Genomic DNA, 20,749 nt, shown 5'->3' on the forward strand with positions numbered 1-20,749 from the left:
CAGGAGGAGCTGGTCAATTACTGAAAACTCCCCTGTGTCAGGCATCACACAATTGCATGTGTTTCATTTCATTAGACTCTCACAAAACTTCCGTGGGAATGACTTAAAGAGGCTTAGAGAATGTAAGTACATTTCCCAAGATAGCATGGCTAGACGCGGCAGAGCTGAGATCTCTGCCCTGGGCTCTGCCCCTAACGACGACACTGTGACCTTTTAGACACTAAAAGAGTTATGCCAGACTCCCCATTGCTCAGCAAGCCCCCTTTGCTTTCCTAGATTATTTTTACTGCTCCTGATGCCACTTCCTGTGCTCTCTTCCCACTTTGCACTTCTTAGAAAAGCATGTTTTTCTGATCCTATGTCTGTAAGCTGTAGCTCCTTCATCGCTGACTCCTTTTCAGTAGCCCCGGGGTTTCCTTTCTCTTGATGCAGAGGGAACCTTTCTTCCAGTGACTTCCCAGGCACCCACAGATGAACCTCTGGGGGATTCAGCCCAGAAGTGGTTGTCCCTCCTGCACTGCACACCTTCACCCCTCCCTACCCAAGTCACAAGGACACTGAAACTTCCTCCCTGAGCTCTTTCCCATGATTCTCCACCTCTCTTTACACTACTCCCTGCCCATAGACCTCTCCAATTTTTACTCTTGCCAAGGTTTTATCAAAGCGAGTTTACAGAAGCTGTCCCTCCCACTGTCGGTTTTTCCTTGCAGGGAGCACCCGGGGAGATTGAATGGGGTTAGTCTGAGTGAGCAATTCTTGCCCTCCACCAACACAAGGTCCTGCTTAGAGCTGCCAACAGTGACCCATGCAGAAAGAGCCGAATGCAGAAAGTGAGGACTAATTTTAATGCCCAAGATCAGGAAAAGAGGTGGGATTTCAAACAAGAGGCAGGCAGGACCTGCCCAGAGGGTAAAGTGAGCCTGACATGGTGAGATAATAGTGGCACAGGAAAAGGAATGAGTCACTCTTTGCTAGTTGTGAAGGCAGGTGACCTAAGGAACACAGCAATATGGGTAAAGGCTAAGAGAGAAGTGAACAGATTCATACTGAAAAGAGCACGGAGGACCTAGATGCTCCTGTGTGGGAAAATAGCCTTGTACCCTCTCTGGTTTTCAAACAAGGAACCTAAAACACGTTTTACTCAATAACAATCCCCAGGATCCCGAGTGAGAGCTTAAAGTGCACGGCCCCTCTGGTACACTTGAGGTAGTGTGCCGTCATGTAGTTGACCACATTGTTAAATTACGCATTGACAGATAGTCACCCTTAGCTAATGAATCACCACAGTTTTGAAATCTTTCTCAAGCTGCAAACTGAGTGAAATATTTAAATATCAGGACATAGTCAACACGAAAGGCAAGACAAGTTTGTTCCAAGTGACCGCAGTTCAACCCTTGGGTAAGTGAACTGTCCGCTGAGCTTCCAGCAGGTCACACTTTCTAGAAATTATAGTGTCTGTCATCTATATGCGAGATCCCTTCTTTTAACCTATTCTTGCTCATTTACTTTTCTTCTACTTCAAAGACATAGAGTTTGAGCTTTTTTTTTTTTTTTTAATTTTTAATGCTTTTCTGTAATGCTCAATGGGATTCATTTGAATCAACAAACAGAACAGCTGTGACGTGCTGGGTGTTTGTGTCTCTGGCAACTGTTCAGACAACACCTGCCTGCAGGTTTGGGGCTTAGCATTTTTTCACAATTCTTCTCTCTCACAGCTCAGACTATCATGCTTTCCTTTCTTTTTGATCTGCTCAGGAGTGCTGTCTATTTCAGCTCCTTTTCTCTGCGGTGAGTCAGAAATATAATTCAACATTCTCGTTGTTCCCTTGCGTCCTATCATTCCTTCCTTTCTCCTGCAGTATCTCCACTGCTTGCCTGAGACTCCTGCGGGTGAAGTGCCTCCCTCTGAACCGCTGGAAACCTTTCTATCAGCACTTAATTACCGCCAATGTAATTTTACGTTAATTTGCCTCTTTCATCCACTAGACTCGGAGTCTCCTGAGAGCAGGAACTGGACCTTTTATGTATGTATCCTCTATAGCTACAACAGTGCCTGTCGTACAGAAGGTATTCAATAGACTTATGACTATTTATGAGTCCAGAGTGAGAGGTTTTAGAATGAGTTGTCTCCCTGTCATTTACTCACCTTCTGAAATGGACAGAGCATTTCACCTTTTCCAGCTTGTTTCCTTGTGTTAAATATAACAATACCATTCTCTTCTAATTATCGTATGAATGGAGATGAAGCCACGTAATGTGTTTTATAGATTGCAAAGTATATACGCATAGCATAAGTTACTGTGTTAACTCAAAGGTTTGGGGTTGACAATCAGAGGGAGGGTATTTCAAACCAGTGGTTCTCAACCTTGAGTGATTTTGCCCTCTGGAGGACATTTGGCAATGTCTGGAGGCATATTCGGTCGTCACATCTGGGTGGTGAGGGGTCTTGGTTACTGGCATCTTGTGGATAATGACCAGGAATGCTACTGTACATCATACAGTGCACTGAAAAGCCCCCTACAATAAAGAATTCTCCACCTCAAATTGTCAATACACCAAGGTTCAACCCTGGTCCAAGCTTAAGCACATATAATGGGCAAAACACTTCCCGTAATATATTTGCCACTAGACAATTGTCTCAGTTGTCTTAGCTTTTTATACTTCAATAGGGATCATTATATAATGCACTTATAACTATTGGAATAACTCCTTGTCTTTCACAATATAAATGCGTTTGCTTATTCTCTGTGTAATCTAGAAACAGTAATCTAACATATGGGAGAAATTTCTGGTGTCTTCTCCTTCCAGCCATATGGTAGACTTCTACTTTTCTAACCCTGTGGATGTAGACAGGCTTTCATGACTAGCACTCACCAATGCCCCGTAAACAGAAGATACATGTGTCACTTCAGGGTTAAGCGTTTAATAGCTGGTGCAAGACTGTTCAGTCTTCTCTTGCTCTGGTGTAGCGATTTCAGATGCAGAAGTTTATATGGCAATGACACCACCACATGGAAGCAGCATGGATACCAATCATCATGTGGTGGGCAGCTGCCTAGAGCCTCGCCCAGATCCACATAGGATTCCACATGAGCAAAAAATAAACGTGTTCTAGGTTAAGACACGGCAGCTTGAGGGTTTTTGTTAATGAAGTTTAACTTAGACTTACTTGACCACCACACTAATGAAAGTAGAAACAGTATTGATTGCATTGACATTTCATATTTAACCCAAACAATTCCTAAGATGGAATCAATAAATATGTTAATGTAGAATTGGTGGGAGATGGGAAAAGGAAATGATTGACCCAGTATCTTGCTTTTCAGAGTATCTCTATGTAATTATGACAACTATGCTGGGTCTGGCCCCACGGTTTTGTTTTCAAAGGGCTAGAGTCTGGAAATTTTGACTAAGTCGTTTTGTTGATAGATCATCCTTCAACCACTAACACGTATTTAATTAATATGTAGCAAATCTTGAAACCCTCTTGATATTCTAACTGACTCAAAATGCCATAACCATATACATCGGACAACACATTGCTGACTGAGACTTCATGGCTTTTGCTTCAAGGAAACTCCTAGGCAAATTAGTCTTGAATTCCAGGACTTTTTCTGTCAATTCAGCCGGATTGAATTTGCAAAGCTTGCCCTCTTGAGGCCAAACAGTTCCAATCGACAAATTATTATACCTGGATGATAGCGAATAGTCTACTTGCTCTTGAAGCTACTAACTGCTGAGTTCTGGAATAGGCAGCAATGCAGAGTGAAGAGTATGGAGTCCGGAACCAGTTGTCCGGCTTTGTGTCTGGGACCTACCGCCTCTTATCTGTGACATCTGAGGCCCAATCCTTCATCTGTAAAATATGAATAGTAAAAGTACCCATATTATGGAGATGTTCAGTTAAAGGTGTTGACACATGTATAGGACTCAAAATTATATTTACTACAGAGCAAGTGTTCAAATAAAGTAAATTTATATTGTCTGTAGTGACTCTGAACTAGTATCTGCACACAATTTCCTCAGAGTGTTACATACATGAACTAGACAAGACGTTACTATTCTTTGAGGGGCACCAACTGAACATTTCAAAATATATTCAAAATAGATACATTCAACAGTTTAGAAATATGACATAATCTATGTTGAAATGTCCTATCTTCAACAAGATCTCCATCAAACCATGAAGACATTCCCATGAAGACATTTGGGTTTTGTTTGAAACATTAAGATTTGTAAATATATCTTCACAAGTGATGTTCTTAAATGGTTCTGAGAAAAGAGGTATTTGTTAAGTGTTCTTTCTCTCTTTTTTATTTCCTTTTAAAGTTTCCGGGCAATCGAACCAACATTGCAATGACTAGTTTAGACATGAAAATCATACTGCAGATAAAAAAAGCAGATACATTTACTTTAAAAAATGGCCTTTGGTGGATTCAAAGAGGATTTTCAATTCAATATAGGAATTAGTCATAAAATTGATTACTGTACATTTTCTGGAAGATTGTGTCAATTGGCTCCGTGAAGAAATAGTTAAAAGTATATCCTGCTCCCACACAATAGTGGGACCTCCACACTAAGTCTGCCACACAAAATACAATCTCCTACAAAGTAAGATGTTATCATTGTATTTGGCTCTTTGATCTCATGAATATTAGATTATCCTGCACAATGTGAAAACAGAAGGCCATGAAGAGAATTGTCAAAATTGGCTAGAATTTCATTTATGTTTTGCCAAGCTGTTCTGCATCAACTGTTGAAAATTATATAAAAATGAAACATGGAATTAAAATTATAATGGTTAAGTAGGAATACATAACCTATGGAAAAATATTGGGAAATTTAATTGTCTGATACTTTAAAAATTAATACATTTATGATTACTTAAGATTATATTGATAATGGGGCACTTTGTGCTTTTGATCTCAATCATATCATGTTACTATAGACACTTAAGAAAAATGAGAGGCTGATAATTTACTCAGAAAGACACACAGAAAATCCACTTCGACATGCATAGCAAAGGACTTGCCAGGGACCACAGTACGAGCTACTCAATAGCCACTTAAAGCATGATTGATTTTTAGCATATTTTATGCATTGATAAAATGAACTGCATATTTATGAATATTATCTATATATCACTTTGTGCGGACAGCAGGGCGTATATTTGAGCTCCATTTAGAGCTGCAAAAACGGAGATTGGAGAGTTGATGATCTCCTGAGGTCACATAAGAAACGGCAGAGGCAGAAATTGACCTAACCGTGCTAGATATGCTCTTTATCTATTCAAAGATCACAGAGTTAGTCAATGGAAGAAACTAGGATGTGAGCTCAGATCTTTGATTAGAGTCTAGTGCTCAATCGATATTCATTCATCAAATTTTTAATGAGTACCTGCTACATAGATATTGAATGTTGATGTTCTTAGAGTGACCAAGCCCAAGTCCCTGATTAGACTTTATAATGCAGAATGAGACACAAAGTACTAAATGTACATTATAATGCAGTGCCAAAGTGAGTGGGGTAACACAGGATGCTATTGCAGAGGAAATAAGGGGCTTCCTTCCTAGACTGGGAGAAGGGAAAAGAGGAAGTGTGGTTTAAGTTGAAAGCTGAAGGCTGTTAGGAACTAGACAAAGGAAGGGAGACGAAGGGGAAGGGGAATTCAGAGTAAGTACCCCAAGAAAAAAGAGAACATGGCATCTTAGGAAAAAAGGATGGATTTCAGCAATGACTGAAAGAGACAGACAGTATGAGTGGAAGTCGAGATGTTGAGAAGCGACAAATGTCATCTTACAAACTGAACTTCGTGTGGAAACACTCATGATTTTTTTAAATGTTTTATTTTTGAGACAGAGGGAGACAGAGCGTGAGCAGGAGAGGGGCAGAGAGAGAGCGAGACACAGAATCCGAAGCAGGCTCCAGGCTCAGAGCTGTCAGCACACAGCCCGACTTGGGGATTGAACTCACAAACCGCGAGATCATGACCTGAGCTGAAGTCGGACACTCAACCGACTGAGCCACTCAGGCGCCCCAGAAACACTCATGATTTTTAAACAGGGTTGAGACACAATTTAGTTTGAATTCTGGTTAAACATGGCATATTGAGTGCATGTATTTACCTCCATTTGCTCCTAAAAGTCCAGTAACATGACAACAGATGAATTTAAAAGCTAAGTGGTGCCTGGGTGGCTCAGTCAGTTAAGCATGTGACTTTGGCTCAGGTCATGATCTCATGGTTCTTTAGTTTGAGCCCTGTGTCAGGCTCTGTGATGACAGCTCAGAGTCTAGAGCCTGCTTTGGATTCTGCATCTCCATCTATCTCTCTGCCCCTCTCCTGTTCACGCTCTGTCTCCCTGTCTCAAAGGTAAACAAACATTAAAAAACAAAAAGTTAAAAAAACCCAAATCAAATAGACTGAAAAAGGAGACAAGAGGAAATGAGAAATGGCTACAAATATTTTGAAAATGGAAAGCATACCAGAAGTGGCAATTGACATAACAGAGCTGAGAATGCAGAAATCTAGGCACTTGTAAGAGAGATGCTTATAAGAAACTATGCAATGTAGAAGGTAGACCTGGAAAGACTTAGGAACCTGCAGGTAAAGATTCTTTTGAGGTCAATGAGGTAAACTCTGAGCAGTTTAAAGTTAGTTTAATATCACTTCAAAGTTCAGTTACTTGATGAGATCCTCTCTGCAAGTCTGTACAACATGTTACCATTCACATGCCTATAGAATACATAGGGTTTGCTGTCAGGAGGAATTACATGGAAGGGGATACCAAGCATGGTGTAATGAAGGGCAGAGTGACGAGGTGGGTGGGTGAACATCTGCAGGCTGAACCTGGAGACTTCTGTGCTCTCTAACTAGCAATGAGGCTTATAGCTCTCAGAAAGGAGACTGAGAAATTATTTTCTGGAAAATGTGAGCAACCAAAGAGAAAAGCACTGCAGACACTGAGTTGGAGAGGGTCAACCAAGTAGTAGCTGGGTCTCCCATCCAATCATCCAATGGTGAAACTCACCAGTCAATAATCCCTATTCATGCTCAATGAATTCCACTAATGATGGTGTCTCACTCTTGAATCAATGAAATATCAGGAGACATTGACATATAGCCTCCAATATGTAAGCCAGAGACATAATAAAGATTAAAAACACTCCAAGAGAAATGTAGAAAATTTAGAAAAAATTTGGGAGAAAAATAGAGAAAAAAAAAAGATCAATTTTTCAGGCAGGTATGAGAAAATATTTTTTTGTTTAAAATAAAATGATGCTATTAGAAAAAAAAATGGTGCTATTAGAAAAAAAATGGTGCTATTTAGAAAAAAATTGGGAGAAAAATAGAGAAAAAAAAAGATCAATTTTTCAGGCAGGTATGAGAAAATATTTTTTTGTTTAAAATAAAATGGAGCTATTAGAAAAAAAATGGTGCTATTAGAAAAAAAGAATAAAGAACCAGAAGAATTCTTGGAGGTAACATATATAATTGCAAAAAAATCAATAGGAAATCATTGAGAAAGAATAACCTCACTAAAAAAATGAAATATAAGTGTGAGAAGTTGGATTAGTTTTCAGAAAATATCTCCTCCTTTCCCCCACAGAGTAGAGGATATTCTCCCACTCTATTGATGTTGAGTTAGAACCACAAGGCCGAAAGATGTACGTAGAAGTGACAGTGTGCTGTTTCTAAACAAAAGTCTTAAGTGGCATATGAGTTTTTATTTGGCTTCTTGAACATCTGCCTGTTGAGAAGCCACTGGTCCAAGGAAGATGAGAAATACACATGGCAAATAACCCTGATCTGCCAAGCGCAAGTGACTCTAGCCAAACGTTGCAGAGCCCCAGTCAACTAGAGACCAGTGAGCAATAAACAAACAAACAAACAAATAAATGCTTTTTTGTGACACTGAGGTCTAGAGAATTTTATTACACAGCATTATTGCAGTAATAACTAAAATAATATAAGACAAAAATATAAAAGTCAAAACAAACAAACATGACTCAATCCAAGAGTTTAAACAGCCAGATAATAGATATTTCACAAAGAGAGAACCAAAAACATTTTAGGGGAGAACATAGGAAAGAAACAATACATGAGAAATTCCCAGGATTGAATGACATAAATTTCTATATTCAAAGAGCCCAATGGGGACTCCTGGCTGGCTCAATCGGTTAAGCGTGGGACTTGGGCTCAGGTCATGATCTCACGGTTTGTGAGTTCAAGCTCTGCATCAGGCTCTGCTCTTACAGCTGAGAGACTGGAATCTGCATTAGATTCTGTGCTCCCTCTCTCTGCCCCTCCCCCATTTGCACTCTGTCTCTGTCTCTCTCAAAAATAAATAATAAACATTTAAAATTTTTTAAAAAATAAAATAAAAGAGCCCAATGAATACAAACAGATCTACACCAAGGAAGATCTGATGAAATTTCAGAATATCATGGATAAAGAGAAGGATTAAAACTTCCAGACAAAATAGATAGGCTACGTATGAAAAACAGTCAACCACAATGGAATTGGTCTTAATAAGGTAATACTGAAAGCAAAAACTCAATAAACAAATGCTTTTGAAATTAAAATTGAGAAGGTAAAGATTCTAAGCTAGAATCATGGAACTATTCAAACATTAAATCAAATATGAGGGTAAAGTAATAGTATTTTCAGTCATGTAAGCACTCAAAATTATTTACTTTCAAAACCTTTTTTCCAGAAAGTTATTAAAGAATATGAGAATAAGATGAGGTAGACTTGAGATCAAAGAAGTGAGAGCTCCAACATATTAGAAGAAAAAAATTCAGAATTATGGCAAGAGAAAGTTCTAGAACAACAGCTGTGCAGCCAGCCCAAGATTTCAGTCCCAATTAGAGAAAGACAATGAAAGGCTTTAGGAGGAATATCTTCATGGAAAATAATACGGCCAACAGCCTAATAGTTTACCTAATATACTTGACAATCTTACTAGAGATTTTATAGATCTTTTTGAGAGCTTGGAGGACATAAAGCATAAACATAAGGCAGAAAAAGTGAAATGAGACATTACTTTTATAGTAAAACACAAGATCCCTTTGAAGGATTGAAGTTTCCATAAAGTACCTTTGTACGCATATTTTTTTACTGCATATTTGAATTATAGGTACTGCATGCCTTTGTTTGGATTTCCTCAGAAGCTGACTCAAAGATAATGTTTCAAATGTAAGTAGCTTATTTGGGAAGTAAAGGAAACACTGGGAGGAGAAAGGGGAGGTGAGAGGAAGGAAAAGAAGCTCACAAAGTAAGAGGGAAACCAAAGGCAACTGCAAATTGTTCTCCGTACCCATAAAAATAATTTTGAAACCTAGTTTTTTCACTCAACCTTGTATTTTTAAGCTATCTCTACATATCCATGTAGTATTTCGCTTACCTTTATCTCCTGTATGTTATCCCACTATCTAAATAAATCATAGCTGGGGTGCCTGAGTGGCTCAGTGTGTTCATCACCCAACTCTTGGTTTCAGCTCAGGTCATGATCTCATGGTTCCTGAGTTGGAGCCCTGCTGTCAGTGCAGAGCCTGCTTGGGATTCACTCTCTCCCTCTCTTGCTTCCTCTCTCCCTTTCAAAATAAATAAACTTTAAAAATGTTACAAAAAATTAATAAATCATAGCTTATTTACTCATTCTTCTTGTTCCTACCTTTCCCGATTACACTGAATGATGCAATATTTTTGCCCACGACTCCTTGTGAATATTTGTAAAAGATTGGTTTTTGTTTTATGTTTTTAGCACTGATGTTGGGTTATTAGGTGTGATAGGTTAATTTTTTATGTATGTATGTATGTACTTAGGTAGGTAGGTAGGCTTCACACCCAGCGCAGAGCCCAACACGGGGCTTGAACTCAAGATCCTGAGATCAAGAGTCAGATGCCCAACTGACTGATCCACCAGGTGCCCCATAGGTGTGATGGTTAATTTTATGAGTCAGCTCATCTAGGATACAATACCCAGATATCCGGATGCTGCTGTGAAGGTATTTTTTGGATGAGATGGACATTGAAATCAGTAGACTTTGAGTAAAGCAGATTACTCTCCGTAAGGTAGTTGAGCCTCATCCAAGCAGTTGAAAACCTTAAGAAAAAGCCCTACTTGCCATCAGCAGCTGGCCTTCAGAGTTGAGCAGCAACCCTTAATTCTTTCCTGGTCTCTATCCTGCTAGCCTACCCTGCATATTTCTGACTTGCTAGTGTTTATAATCATTGTATAAGCCATCTCTTTAAAATAAAGGAATTCCTCTTTAGATCTACAAATTAGAGATTAGAGATATGTGTGTCTTTATATTTATGTAAACACTGTCAGAAAGCAAACATTTCCTGTCCCCTTCAGGTTCCTTCTAGCCAGACTAAGAATCAAATTGACATGAGATATTAGAAAATCAAGTTCGCTCTTATGTGTATGGGGAATCCACGGAGATCTGGAAATTCCAAAGACCGTCAAAGACAGTCAGGCAAAATGAGATATATATGTCATTCTGAATGAAGGAGAGTGGGGCAGGGGTCTGGAACTTCAAAGGGAAGGAATGCAACTCACAGGAAGATGAAAAAATAAATGCTTGTTAAACAAATGTTTGCTGGGTCCCTCAGAAACAATGGGACAGAGAGAACTTGAACAAAACCGACCTTGCTAGGTCCCTCCCTGTCTACCATACCTAGTTCATAGGATAATGTAGTTATCTATGGTGATAGTGCTCTTTTTGGAGCAGGTCCTCTATCTAAATTCTTTTTAGGCTATTGTGGGAAAGGCAAAGAATTTTTCCTGAAACTCCTGGGTTTTGATTGCTTCTTAACTCAAAATCATCTTCATGCCAAAGCGGCCCATCTTGGGGCAGCCCGCCGTGGGCCCCTATAACACATGCACATCCTACTGAGTCTGTTTCTTCAGAGAACTCTTCTAATACATCTAGTGAGTACACATAGAACTTTACCAGATATTTCCAAAATGTTCTACAAATATTCTAGGATTTTTACATTCTCATCATCAGTTAGGAGAAGGATTATTTCTTCACATTACTACCAGCATTTAACTTTGTCACACTATAATAGTTTTGACCAATGTGATGATTGTGAAATATTATCTTGTTATTTTATTTTGTATTTTTTTCACTGCTATTATTTCTTGATTTAGAAGCTTTTCATATATCCCATTTGGTCATTCGTATATAAGCTTCTTTAAAAAAACACATTAATTTTTTTAAATAAACTTTCATTAGTGTTTTGATTTACAAAGAAAAAATTACACAAGTGAAAAGTGTAGAATTGGATGAATTATCACTAAACAATTCCACCACAACTATCATCTAGGATTTAGATTCTAGATTTTAAAAAATCAAACACTGCCAAAACCTAGAATGTTCCTTCTAAATACTCCACCCTTTCTTTTCGCCAAATAATAAACACTATCCTGAATGCTAATCTTATTGTTTAGTCTTACTATTTTATAGAAGTGGAACCAGACCACATGGACTAGATTGAGTCTGGTTTCCTTTCCTCAACCTGTCTGTAAGGTCAGTCCATGCTGCAGAACAGAGTGATAGGTGATCATTTTCACTGCTGCTGCATCATTCATTGCATAACTACACAAAAATGTATTTCTCTAATCTGTTGTTGCTTAACATAGGATGATATCAGAAAACTTATTGCATGTTTTTTCAGTGCACATAAGTGCATACCTAGGAGTAGAAATGTGTACCTTTACTTCAGCAGATGAAAGTTCTCCATATGGGGGGTGCCTGGATGGCTCAGTCGGTTCAGTGATCTTGATTTGGGCTTAGGTCATGATCTCCTGGTCCCTGAGTTTGAGCCCTGAATTGCACTGTGCACTCACAAGGTGGAGTTTGCTGGGGATCCCCTCTCTCTCTTTCTCTTTCTCTTCTCTCTTCTCTTTCTCTTTCTCTTTCTCTTTCTCTTTCTCTTTCTCTCTCTCTGCCCTGCCCTGCTTGCTTTCTCTCTCTCTCTCAAAAATAAATAAATGGACTTAAAAAAAAAAACAAGGAAAAAACTTCTCCATATAGTTGTACAAGTTTTCACTCCCAACTGCAATACATGTGAGCTCTGGGGCCTCTATAGTTTTGCCAACAATTGGTACTGTCAGCGATTTTTTTTAATGTTTATTTATTTTTGAGAGAGACAGAGAGAGAGAGAGAGAGAGAGAGAACGAAAACAAGCAGGGGAGGGGCAGAGAGAGGAAGACACAGAATCGGAAGCACGCTCCAGACTCCAAGCTGTCAGCAAAGAGCCTGATGCGGGGCTTGAACCCATGAACCATGAGATCATGACCTGAGCTGAAGTTGGATGCTTAATTGACTGAGCCACCCAGGTGCCCCGACACTTTTTAATTTTAGCCAATCTATGAAGTGTGAAAAGATTGATTTGTGGTCTAAATGATCACTTCCCTGCTGACTGATGAGACTGATCACATTTGCATATGTTTGTTGGCTATTTGGATCCTCTTTGTTTGTTTTTGTTTATTTATTTTGAAAGAGAAAGAAAGCATGAGCAGCACATGAAGGGGCAGAGGAAGGGGAGAGGCAGAGAGAGGGAGAGCAAGAATCCCAAGCAGGCCCCTCGCTATCAGCACAGAGCCAGATGCAGGGCTCAATCTCACAAACTGTGAGATCATGACCTGAGCAGAAATCAAGAGTGAGAAACTCACCCAATCGAGCCACCCAGGCACCCCTATTTGGAGCCTGTTTTTATGAAGTATCTTTACAAGTCTTGTTCTCCCATTCTTCTATTTTGTCATATGTATGTTCTTAATGAGTTTTATAAATTATTTACATATTTCCAAATTGAGTTTTTTGTTTTTATTGTGTAGTAAATATATTTCCCTACTCTGTTAACTTACGTTTTACTCTCTTACTGGCTTATTTAAGAGAAAAATTTAAATGTTATGTAGTTTAACTTAGCATAATTTCCTTTATAACTGTCAGTTTTGTTATTGTTTAAAAAATCCTAACTTATCCTGAAATCATAAAGATATCCTCTTTTGTCATGTTCTATAATGGTATTGTCTAAAATAGAACTACCATATGATCTAGCAATTCCATTTCAGGGAATATTTCTAAAGGAAATGAAAAGAAATACCTACATTTATTGTAGTATTATTCAGAATAGCCAAAATGTGGACATAATCTAAGTGTCCATCAATGGATGATTGGATAAAGATAATGTCGGGGCGCCTGGGTGGCGCAGTCGGTTAAGCATCCGACTTCAGCCAGGTCACGATCTCGCGGTCTGTGAGTTCGAGCCCCGCGTCAGGCTCTGGGCTGATGGCTCAGAGCCTGGAGCCTGTTTCCGATTCTGTGTCTCCCTCTCTCTCTGCCCCTCCCCCATTCATGCTCTGTCTCTCTCTGTCCCAAAAATAAATTAAAAACGTTGAAAAAAAAAATTAAAAAAAAAAAAGATAATGTCACACGCACACACACACACACACACACACATACACACACACACACATTCAGCCATGAGAAAGAAGGAAATCTTCCATTTGCGACAATATGGTTGGATCTTGGGGGCATTATGTTAAGTGAAATAAGTCAGGCAGGAAGAGACAAATACTGCTTGGTATCGTTTATATGTGAATTCTAAAAAAGCCAAACTCCTAGAAACAGAGTAGAATAGTAGTTATGAGGGAGTATAAAGGTATAAACTCAAAAGGTATAAACTGCCAGCTATAAGAAGAATTAAGTCCTGGGGATCTAATGTACAGCATGATGACTATCATTAACAATTCTGTATTATATACTTGCAAGTTGCTAAGAGAGTAAATCCTAAATGTTCTCACCACAGAAAAAGAAATGGTAATTATGTGAAGTGATGGAGATGTTTCCTAATGCTACAGAAGTAATCCTTTTTCAATATATAAGTTTATCAGCTCAGCACGCCATATATCTTAAACCTACACAATGTTATATGGGTTTTTTTTTTTTTGCCTATTTTTGTTTTAACTGGAGGCTCAGATGCCACAATGTTATATGTTAACTTTATCTCTGTAAAAGTGGGGGAATTGCTGCAGTGATAGAAATGATCTTTATCTACATCAAACCATTACCATAGCCATTAAACACACGTGGCTGTTGAGCCCTGGAAGTGTAGCTAGTGACTGAGGGAATACTTTCAAACTTTAACTTTAATTAATTGAAATTTAAGTTACTACATGTGGCCAGTGGCTGCTGTATTGAATAGAAATCACTCAGTTACGTCCTCGGACTACAGTAGGATTAAACTAGAAACCAGTAACATAAAGATAGCTGGGAAATCCCAAAATATTTGGAAATTAACATAATTTCTAATAATACATGGGTCAAAGGAGTATCAAGATAAACTTAAAATTTACTTTGAACTAAATTAAAGAAACTCCAGTTTATCAAACTATGGAATGCAATGAAAGGCGGGCTTAGAAGTAAATGTGTAGCACTAAATTCATGTTTGAAAAGAAGAAAGTTCTAAAACCTAATCTTCTTAAAAAGCTTCTGCACAGCAAAGGAAACAATCAACAAAACTAAAAGGCAACCAACGGAATAGGAAAAGATATTTGCAAATGACATATCGGACAAAGGGCTAGCATCCAAAATCTATAAAGAGCTCACCAAACTCCACACCCGAAAAACAAATAATCCAGTGAAGAAATGGGCAGAAAACATGAAGAGACACTTCTCTAGAGAAGACATCCGGATGGCCAACAGGCACATGAAAGGATGCTCAATGTCGCTCCTCATCAGGGAAATACAAATCAAAACCACACTCAGATATCACCTCACGCCAGTCAGAGTGGCCAAAATGAACAAATCAGGAGACTATAGGTGCTGGCGAGGATGTGAAGAAACGGAAACCCTCTTGCACTGTTGGTGGAAATGCAAACTGGTGCAGCCGCTCTGGAAAACAGTGTGGAGGTTCCTCAAAAAATTAAAAATAGACCTACCCTATGACCCAGCAGTAGCACTGCTAGGAATTTACCCAAGGGATACAGGAGTACTGATGCATAGAGGCACTTGTACCCCAATGTTTATAGCAGCACTCTCAACAATAGCCAAATTATGGAAAGAGCCTAAATGTCCATCAACTGATGAATGGATAAACAAATTGTGGTTTATATACACAAGGGAATACTACATGGCAATGAGAAAGAATGAAATATGGCCCTTTGTAGCAACGTGGATGGAACTGGAGAGTGTTATGCTAAGTGAAATAAGTCATACAGAGAAAGACAGATACCATATGTTTTCACTCTGATGTGGATCCTGAGAAACTTAACAGAAACCCATGGGGGAGGGCAAGGGAAAAAAAAAAAAAAGAGGTTAGAGTGGAAGAGAGCCAAAGCATAAGAGACTCTTGAAGACTGAGAACAAACTGAGGGTTGATGGGGGGGGGGGGTGGGAGGGAGAGGAGGGTGGGTGATGGGTATTGAGGAGGGCACCTTTTGGGATGAGCACTGGGTGTTGTATGGAAACCAATTTGACAATAAATTTCATATATTAAAAAAATAAAAAAATAATAATCAAAAAAAATAAAACCTAATCTTCTACCTCAGCAAGCTAGGTAAAGTAAATGAAACCTAAGGTAAATAGAAAAACTTAATAATAAAAATTATAGCGGCAAACAATGAAATCAAAGGAGAAAAGTTAATAAAACCAAGTCGTTTTCTTAAAATGAACAAACAACAAAATCCATACATAGAGCCTCATTAACCAAGGAAAAAGTAGACAAATGGCTAATATGCAAAATGAAAAAGGAGTCATCACTATCACTATAGAGCCCGTGAAAAGAATAAGAAAAGAATATTATAAACAACTTTATGGCTACAAATTTGATAGCTTAAATGAAATGGACCATTTCCTTATACCAACCCTCACAGGGATAATTGGATAACCTGAATATCTGTCTATCTATTAAAGAAATTGAATCAATAGTTCATAAACTTCCAAAAAATAGAGCACCAGACCTATGTAATTTCACTGGTGAATTCCACTAAATGTTTAAAGAAAAAATAATGCAAGGTCTTCACAATCTTTTACAGAAAATAGCAGCAGAAGGAACACTTCCTATCCCTTCCTATAAGTTCAGCATTATCCTAATACCAATCCAGATAAACTGATATAAAGAAATAATTGAATAAGGGCACCTGGGCGGCTCAGTCGGTTGAGCATCTGACTTCGGCTCAGGTCATGATTTCATGGTTCGTGGGTTCGAGCCCAGCATCAGGCTTTGTGCTGACAGCTCAGAGCCCAGAACCTGTTTCCGATTCTGTCTCCCTCTCTCTATGCTCCTTTCCCACTCGCGCTCTGTCTCCGTCTCAAAAATAAATAAACGTTAAAAAAAAAAAAAGAAATGACTGAATAAATAAGTGAGAGAGAAGAGACAAATCTACCATGTGGAAGAATTCCAAAGGATTTACGTAGCGATTGTACCCTAAAGGCTGTGGCACGGAACTCCCCACTCCCTAAGTGCTGGCTGTTCACAGTGGTTTCATTCCAAAAAGAACACTATGGAAAGGGACCGGGTGGGGAACAAACAGCTTTAGAGTGGAGAAATTTGACATGTTACCTCAGCCAAGTGGTCTAGGTCAACATCGACAGCGTTGACATGTTGATTGTATATACCCTTGACGTGACATGAGAGTGGCACTTCTCTGTGGTCTTCCTCCCCAGACCCATAACTGTTATCATGAGGAACATGTCAGAGAAGCCCAACTGAGGCACAGTCTACAAAATACCTAGCCAGGACTCCTCAAAATTGTCAATCAAGGCCATTAGAAACATGGAAAGTCTGAGAAACTGTCAAAGCTGAAGAAGGCTAAGTGCAATGTGGTACCCTGGCTGGGATCCCAGAACAGAAAAAGGGCATTAGGTCAAAACTAGGACATCTGAATAAAGCAGGGACTTTATTAATTGTATAAATGTTGGTTCATTAATTGTGACAAGCGTACCATAACTAATATATCTGCAACAAGGGAAACCAGATATGAGGTATATAGGAACTCTCTGTACTATCTTTGAACTTTTTTGTAAATCTAATACTATTCTAAAACAAAAAGCCCATTAAACTAAATTAATGGGGATATGCTGAAAACTTTCTCTCAAAAACTGGGTTGCCTACTATCTCCATTTTTATTCAAAATCATATTGGAAGCCCTAGCCTGTGAATTGAAATATGAAAAAGGAATAAAATAGGGGCGCCTGGGTGGCGCAGTCGGTTAAGCGTCCGACTTCAGCCAGGTCACGATCTCGCGGTCCGTGAGTTCGAGCCCCGCGTCAGTCTCTGGGCTGATGGCTCAGAGCCTGGAGCCAGTTTCCGATTCTGTGTCTCCCTCTCTCTCTGCCCCTCCCCAGTTCATGCTCTGTCTCTCTCTGTCCCAAAAATAAATAAATGTTGAAAAAAAAATTAAAAAAAAAAAAATAAAATATATAAGAGTTGGAAAGTCAGAAAAAAACAATATGTTTCTATACATTAAAAAAATGCCAACTCTGTAAGTTAATTTTTAGAATTATCATAGTCATTGAAGCTAAATTCATTCTCCACAAATGTTTTATTTTCATTGTTATAAACCAACTATAAACAATTCAAGAACTTGACATATTATTGTAAGATATTAAGACATACATTAATGCTAGATATACCACATCAATATTTTTGAAGACTGAGTATTTTCAATTCTTCTCAAATTAATCTATGAATTCAATGTAATTCCAATAAAAGTCTCAGCAGGTGTGTTTGTGAAAACTGAGATGTCAATGCTAAGATTTATCTGGAAATGTAAAGGAACAAGAATGGCTATAGCAAACTTGAAAAAGAATTACAAAATGAGAGGATTTGACTTGCCTGAAAAGATTTATAGTAAAGCTATAATAGTTAACACACGTAAGAATGGGTCCAAGTATAGACACATAGACTGATGGAAGGAGAGAGTGAAAACAGACCTTTTCTTTCTTTTCTTTTTAATGTTTATTTATTTATTTTGAGAGAGAGAGGGCAGAGGAAGGGCAGGGAGTGAGAGGGAGAGAGAGGATCCCAAGCAGGCTCCGTGATGTCAGCACAGAGCCACACGTGGGGCTAGAACTCACGAACTGTGAGATCATGAGCTGAACCCAAACCAAGAGTCAGATGCTTAACCCACTGAGCCACCCGGGAACCCAGAACAGACCCATTCTCATAGGAGCACTTGAATTAAGACCAAGGAGGTGAATATTTCTGCATCAGTTGGTTATTTGTGTGGGGGAAACAAATGACACTTGATATCTGCTTTCAATATTTCCTTTAGAACAGTCCTGCTGATTAGTGTAGCTTTTATTCTTCATTCAATGATCACTCACTACATGGCATTTTTCTCTAGTTTTCTTTGTAAAATCTGCATCTATCTGAAATTATCTCACTTGATTGCTTTTTAATATTCTACCTAGCTTCCACTACAATATAAAGTCCTTGAGAGTAAGAATCTTGTCCATTCTATTCACTGTTGTACTTGGAGTATCTAGAGCATTTCTTGGCACGATCATTAGCTTTCTATATAAAAAGCATTTCTAAATAAACGAATGTGTAAATCTGCCAGGGAAATTTGGAGTGAAAAGAGCAGGTAATCCGCTGATCCAGCATTTGAATGATGAGGAGGAGTTTACCTGGGAGAGTCTTGGATGAGGTAATGGTTTGGAACATATTCCAGATAAAGAGCGTAGTAAGGATGAAAGGTACGATGAATGTGTGAGAGCATCACTGGGGGATTTTCCAAGCAGGCCATTCCTCTGTGTAGCAAATGGAAATGTTAAAGAGTCATTTATTCAGTCACAAGTCTCAGATTACTTGTATTATTTTCTTTTCATTTGATAGATGAAAAACACTTGCTTCCACACTGAAATACCAGCCCAGGATTCTGAAGGCTTCTCCATTTGCCCAACCCAACTCTCAGCCTTTTCTAGTTTGGGGTTGCATGAGCGGATGTTATTCGGCACTTATTTACATTACCTGGTATTATTTTTAAGTCAGTAGTTCTGCAAGTCAAGTGCATGCCATGGTCATCTCATTTTTTTTGTTTGTTTGTTTTTAAATATAGCTTCCTGGGCTCTCCTTCTGAAAGATTAAGCCAGAATGTCTGAGTAAGCTCACTAGCCAGCTCCCTAGAGGTCTTAGTCTGGGCCGATACAACAAATTACTATCATAATTACTGCAACATTAACCTAGAGTGAGTGGCTTAAACAACAAACATTTCTCACAGTTCTGGAATCTGAGAAGTCCAAGTTCAAGGTGTCAGCAGATTCAGTTTCTGGTGAAATCCACTTCCTGGGTTACAGGCCTGTGTTTTCTTTCTGTGTCCTCACTGGGTGGAAGGGGAGAGAGCTTTCTGAAGCCCCTTTCATAAGGGCACTGATCTCATTCATGAGAGCTCTACCTGCATGACCACATCACCTTCAGTCCACCTCCTAACACCATTATGTTGGGGGTTAGGATTTCAACATACAAATGTCGGGGATTACATGTAGTCTATAACTTCAGGAATGCAGAGCAAGTGTGCTAACGACTAAATTCTCATCTAAATCCTGCTAACCAAAGTGTGATCCACTCAAACCATTCACATCACCTGGGAACTTATTTGAAATTCTGAATCTCGGCCCCCACCCCACATGTACTCAATCAGAATCTGCTTTCGTAAGATCCTAGATGATTCATATGCACTTTTAAGTTTGAGAGGCATGCACCGATCTAAACCACTGTGCTCCTACACTGAAGGCGTCAGCATCACCCGGGAACTTGTTCGAATGCAAATTAGCTGACTGCACCCCGGTTCTGGGGGACCAGAACCCCTCTGGGGGTAGGCATATTCATTTGTCTTAACAAACTCTTAACACTCAAGTTTGAGAAGCACTGGATTCGAGCCATTTTCCTGCTTTTAGCTGTGACCATTTTTAACTTTAAGCCATTTGCCGCCTATGAGTTTTAGCACCACAATTCTATTTCTAATGTCAGTGGGAACCTAAGAGAGTTAGAGAAGGAGGAACCTGTAAAAATCTATGGTGATATGTATGTATGGAACAATATGCTGCACTTATGGCAATAAATAGAGGATTTCCTCTTTCCTCAAGCTGGAGACATATTGAAAGGACTCTCTAGTTGGGTGAACATACAAGCCATATGTTGGCAGGCCATAAAACTTGTTTAAAGACATATCCATGCTTTTTTCAATAGCTATTTTAGTAAAGGTTTTACTCCCACCTTGATGTCTAAATTTTAAGACGCCTCCACCTCTGAAAAACATTTTTCAAAGATTGTCAGATTATAGCAGAGTGAACAGCTTCTTTAGTTTATTTAAGGACGCTGCCAGAGCATTGTTGGCTCCAGGTGTTTCTAAATATTACGGGGGGGGGGGCTTCCCTCGCTTTTATAAACACAGCAAGGCAAAACTTCCTATCTTTGTTCTTTAAATAAAAGCCCTCAAAACTACCTATTACTTCTCAATCGATTCCTGGGGTTTATGTCACAGCCTCTGGTAGCTGAAGGCTTAAATAAGATTGTTTTACAGATCCTCGGTCTTCTTCAGACCCACTCCTTCATTTAAATACTAAAGCGTTATAAGTCCTTTGCCAAGTTCAGAGTCAATCTGCCATTCCCTTTCCCAAAGGGCCGCAAGAGAGAAATCGCAGGCGGGAACTCCAGGTGTTAAACCCTCTCGGGGCAGAGGCTGGAAGGAGGTTTAACCCCCGGCCAGAGCCGCGCCCCCAGACCACTACC

General features: G+C 39.1%; 1 long non-coding RNA gene across 2 annotated transcripts; it reads right to left on the bottom strand.

Annotated features, from left to right (window-relative positions):
* Window positions 1–3,072: 3,072 nt before the first annotated feature.
* LOC125165298 (uncharacterized) lies at window positions 3,073–20,704 on the bottom strand. Of its 2 annotated transcripts, none has more exons than XR_007152054.1 (5): window positions 20,463–20,704; window positions 19,237–19,340; window positions 18,989–19,093; window positions 18,646–18,768; window positions 3,073–3,856 (listed from the first exon to the last, which is right to left on the bottom strand). It is a non-coding gene; the product is annotated as an uncharacterized LOC125165298 (long non-coding RNA). The 2 variants fall into 2 exon arrangements; XR_007152053.1 differs by lacking the exon at window positions 20,463–20,704 and adding an exon at window positions 20,234–20,351.
* Between the last annotated feature and the right edge of the window lie 45 nt (window positions 20,705–20,749).

The sequence above is a fragment of the Prionailurus viverrinus genome, chromosome B2, assembly GCF_022837055.1.
Source record: "Prionailurus viverrinus isolate Anna chromosome B2, UM_Priviv_1.0, whole genome shotgun sequence".
Taxonomy (NCBI): Eukaryota; Metazoa; Chordata; class Mammalia; order Carnivora; family Felidae; genus Prionailurus; species Prionailurus viverrinus.